Source organism: Salvia hispanica, unplaced genomic scaffold, assembly GCF_023119035.1.
Source record: "Salvia hispanica cultivar TCC Black 2014 unplaced genomic scaffold, UniMelb_Shisp_WGS_1.0 HiC_scaffold_1056, whole genome shotgun sequence".
NCBI lineage: Eukaryota > Viridiplantae > Streptophyta > Magnoliopsida > Lamiales > Lamiaceae > Salvia > Salvia hispanica.
In genome coordinates this window covers 13,805-19,000 of record NW_025951312.1, presented here as the reverse complement: position 1 = coordinate 19,000, position 5,196 = coordinate 13,805, and the positions used below count along the sequence as shown (strand labels likewise).

Below are 5,196 nucleotides of genomic sequence, written 5' to 3'. Positions count from 1 at the left end.
TCCTGAATCTCCTTCTTTAGGGCATTTGTTTTGTTTGACGGGAATAAATAATCCAGGAATTCCAGCTTGAAATCCTTCCATGTGTTGATCGAGTCTCGGTGGGAGCCGCAGCAGCCAAGTATTAGCTTCCCCTTTAAGGGCAAACGGGACGGCACGCAGACGGTAGTCCTCTTCAGCAGCCTCGTTAGGTCGCTTTTGGATATTGCACAGCTTACTAAACTCGTTCAGGAATTCCTAAGGACATTCATTCCTTCGTCCAGAGAATGTAGGTAAAACACCCAACACATTTGTCTTAATATCAATAGACCTCTGGCGCTCGGTTCGAGACTATGGTATGGGCGGGCTCACCGTCCCAGATGCGCGATGAGCGAACCTATCTCCGGATCGGAATCCTCCAAGTTTGCCATATCTACGTCTTCCTCTTGCTCGGTTTCGGAGTGCTCTGTTTCTGTAGACGATTTCGGATCCTCTCCTTCTGACGAGTTTCACTCCTTCTCACTTTCTAATTCAAATGGGAACGGATCTACTGTCGTAGAACTCTGATCCGGTGGTGATGGTGGATGTCAATTCCTTAACCTGCCACCTGACTTGAGCGTCCCTTGACCCAGACGGTGGCCGCCGGCAATCGGCCCTCCCCTCCTTGCCCGCAGCCTCTCCCTCTCCATCTTCTCTAACCTCCATTAATGGATTTCAAGGTTGAAGCTTTGTTTCCCCAAACTCAAGTTTCTTGCGAATTAAGGTAGAAATTGAATTCCTCTTTGGATTATCTCACTTCCTAAGTTGATGTTTGTGGTTTTGATTTCAAGCTTTATGCTTTTTAGTTGTCAATGTCTAAAAGTGAGAATTTTTATGTTTTGTCTAGAATTGGGGATTTTAGTTATGTTGATTGTTTTAGTTTCTTTTACTTGGTAGTTGGGGATGAAGTTGTATGAGGTGATGGTTTGAATCAATTTTCATTTAGTTAGTAGGATTATTGAAACCCTAGATGCAAAGGGATGCTTGATTTTGATTTGTGTTGATGCTTTTGAAACTATACTTTTATTTTAGAATCAAGAAAATTAACTTTGGAGCAATGTCTTTGATAGCCAATGAGTACACTGTTTAAACAGTGGGTTTCGGGGTTTATTTGACAGACCAAATGAATTCATTTTCGGCTCATATTTTACCAGAAGTTATCCTTAGATGTCTTCTGCATTGTCACAAAATTCAGCTTAAACCAAGTTCAAATCGATTTATTATGATTTTTCTAAAAGGACTGCCCTGTTTCTGGCAGGTTCTTGAAAAGTAATCATATATCCTAAACGAAAAGGAATTTCAAGCTCAAAATTAATCCTCATAAACCTGACTTTCATATGTTTCTTTTGCTTTTGGTTTCGTTGGTTTTCGACTTATGAGTCGAGCGGAATGATTTTCCAAAGTTAGTGCTTTCTGCTGTGAATAGTAGTAGTGAAAGTGCTCTTGTTGATTTTATTTGAGTAACCTATTGGTGTGAGATGATTATGAACTTGAGATATGCTTTAAATAATGATGTAGGGAGGATGTGTGATTTTTCTTGGAATTGTCTAATACCGTTTTGTATTGTTTTGTGAATTATTTCAGTTGATCGTATGAGTAGTTTGACAGCTTTTATACTTGATGGTTTGTTTGGATTTGTTGTTGTAGTTGATTAAAATGGAGTGTGTTGTGAGTTGAATGAAATTGTATAGGTGTTAAAGCTTATGTTAATTTTATGTTGGATAAAAGAATTGCTTAAAAGTGGATTATGATTCTTTGTTGTTTTATTTGGAAGTTATTTTGCTATGCTTGTTTGGTTATGTGTTTTAAAATAGAAGATTAAGTTGTTCCAAGTTTAAAATGAGTTTAATTTGTCAAGTTTAAGTTTGAGAGTTTAAAGACTAAGTTAAAATGCTTAAGTGCTAGGGGTGGCGCATCCAAGGCTCGAGGATGGACAACCTAAACCAAGCTTGAGGAGGTTATTTTGAATTTCAGCTTTCGAGGTGGGGTTTACTTTATCTGTAAGCGTAGTGGTTACATGGTTATAATCATTGTTGTGTCGTGCGTCATTCGTATGAGCTTATGGGCCCACGAGGGGTCAGATCCATGAGGGATCATATGGGTCGCTGACAGCCCACCAATAGCCCACGAGGGGTCAGGTCCACGAGGGACCGAGACTAGTCTCATATAGATGTCAGCAAAGTTGAGATGGTTCATTATGTTATGATTCATTACACAATTGGTTATAACTACTTGCAGCGTATTCCCCACTGAGTGTGCTTGCATACTCACACCCCGTTATTTAATGTTTTTCAGGTTAAGGAGTCGGTGATGGGGCAGCAGTCAACGTGGTCCACGGTCTCCCAGCCGCTATGTTTGACTAGTAGACCCTTTGGTATTTGGGTAAAAGTGAATTGGTTGGAGAGTAAACTTGATAACTTTTATGCTATTATATTTTGAATGATGTAGGTTTCAATCCGATTAAGCGGGATATTTTATTTTGGTTGCTGGATGAAGCATCTATATTTTTTAACATAGTGATACATTTTGGCATAGATACCTATACACACATATTTCTGATGTTGGGAAAAATATTCTTATTAGTGTTCTTCAAATTGTTTTTTTTATAAAAAAAAATAATGTCTATGATGTTTTTCTTTTAAGTTTATAAAATCGTTTCCGTTTTTCTTATTTCCATTTAAATATCTGAATTTTCAAAATAGAAGAAATTCGTATTTTAGTAAATTGGTAGCGTCACCCGTTTTAAAGAGTTCGGGGCGTTACACAAATGGGCAGCATGCATTCACTAAAAAAAAATTAGTCTCATTTGAGAAGTGAAGAGCAAATAATGTAAGAGAAGATATATAAATATGGAATCTGATCAAATGCAAACTCTAAATATTGTACAAATTCCAAACTATGATCTGAACCATTAGAAAATATCAACAAATGACAAAATAGTAGCAACAACAAATGTCAACACAGTATCAACTGTTGATGCTGTGTTGACATTTTTTGTTGCTATTATTTTGTCACCTGTTGACATTTTCTAACGGTCCAGATCATAGTTTGAAGTTTGTACAAGTTTGTATTTTATTACTATCCAATAAATATAGAGATAAATGTATTTTTATTTTTATGGATTATTAGAGTTGGGAGAAATCAAAAGGGAATGAGTCATTTATGTTTTATAAGTTCACTCATAGAAAAGATGAAGCTTTACATCATTGCTATAGGCTTCTTAATGTTTTTGAAAAGGGTTTATAAATTTTTATGGACGTTTTAATTTTGTATTTAATTTCGCACTTTAAAAATTAAGTTGTGTTGCTGTGACAAAACGGGTCAAAATTGGCGATATTTGGCACAAGCAAAACGGGTCAAAATCGGTGAATTTATTTTACTTAATTCACCTGTTAATAATTAGTTTGATAAGAACTTGGCGTATTTATCTATTTGATTTAATAACAAAACGGGTCAAAATTGGCAAAATATTCGGGACATTTCATATTTGAATTAATTCACCTAATTTTTAAATTTCCTTAAGAACTTGATGTATTTATTTATGTATTTACTTGACTATAGTATAGCCTGATTTAACATTAACCCAGAAAAAACTGCAAGGACTGAAATAGGCACCTTTTTGTAGATGCAACATTCTGTAAACAAGAACTAAGACGCACCGGACACCCATCACCATTTATATTACCGGGTAGTGATTAATTGCTAACTTATCTCTTAGTTGCTAACTACAACTAATTTAAGACCATACGATTTTAGAAATCTTGTGGTCTACAATTTGTCATGTGTAATTTCGTTTTTTATTTTTTAATATTAAAAAGATAATAACAACTATCAAATTTAGGGTTTAGAAATACAATGTCAATACAGTGTATGAAATATATCAACACGAAGACATAATAATGTCAAAACAATTTCATATTGACATTTTACAAGCATAATATTGACATATTATGTAAGGTGTATTGACATAAATCTGTTCGTCAAAAATACGAAAATTCAAAAAAAAATTCAATTTTTTTTCAAATTTTGACGTCGGAACATATGCATGTAGTATATCGTTGGAATCCTTATAAAATTATCTTTAACTTGATATATGTTATATGAATTTAAAGTTTTGAGATTTGTTTTAAAAGTTAGTTATAACTAACTTGACATTAATACCCCTATTGATTTTTATTGGAATTAATCCTATAGCTTATTGACCTTTTTGTTCATCGTATTGACATTTCGTGGTTGATGATCTAGGACTTTAATTTGAATATCTAATGGCTATTATTGAGTTGTAGTTAGCAATTAAGCATTGAGTTAACAATATAACACTCCCCTATATTACTATACGTATATTTCTAATAATACGTGTATGTGACCGTGTTTGATTTCTTCGCCCGATTCGCACCATCAAATGTAGGCGTGGGCAAAAATACCCAAAGAACAGTGTACTGATCGTACTATACTGAAAATTATCGAAAACTTCTGAGTTTTCAATATACCGTATTTTTCAGTACAGTACGATACTGTACCATAAGTTTTTGATACGGACGGTATGAATTTTCTTATACCGCTACAGTGGTATACCGAAAATATGGTATGTACCGATATTACCGGCATACCAAAACTCAGAAATATATATCGAAATCAATACGTATCAAATTAACGATATACCTATTTTACCGATAAAAATATACTATGTCCACCATTTAAATAGTCTTTTGACTCGACACGGGTTTTAAGATATTGTTTGACTTTGTGAAGAGAAGTAAAGGGAGAAAGTGAGTGGAATGTGAAACTCATTTAAAGTGTTAGTTTTATATTGGATTGTGAGTGCAAAAAGTTGGTAGAATGTAGGTCTACATACTAAAAGTGGAATAAAGTAAATGGTTCTATAAATCGTAGACAACTCAAAAAGGCAAAATGGAAATGGTTCTTTAAATGGTGGGTAGAGAGAGTAATATAATTTACTCCCTCCGTTTCTTATTAATAAAGGCATTTCTTTTCGACATGGAGTTTAAGAATAGTGTATTAAATGGATAATGATAAAGTAAAATTGAATAAAGTAAGAGAGATAAAGAGACAAGTAAAAGAGAGAATTACTTTTTGCTAAAAATAGAAATGACTCAATTAACTTGGAACTTCCCAAAAATAAAAAAATGACTCTATTAACATGGAACGAATGGATTAATA

The 5,196-nt window shown here is 34.1% G+C and overlaps 1 long non-coding RNA gene across 2 annotated transcripts; it reads left to right on the top strand.

Moving 5' to 3' along the window:
• The first annotated feature begins 611 nt into the window (after nucleotides 1-611).
• On the top strand, nucleotides 612-2,506 carry LOC125197890. 2 transcript variants are annotated; one of them, XR_007172269.1, is made up of 3 exons: nucleotides 612-739; nucleotides 1,921-1,997; nucleotides 2,311-2,506. It is a non-coding gene; the product is annotated as an uncharacterized LOC125197890 (long non-coding RNA). The 2 variants fall into 2 exon arrangements; XR_007172270.1 differs by having other exon boundaries at nucleotides 1,915-1,997.
• The last annotated feature ends 2,690 nt before the right edge of the window (nucleotides 2,507-5,196 follow it).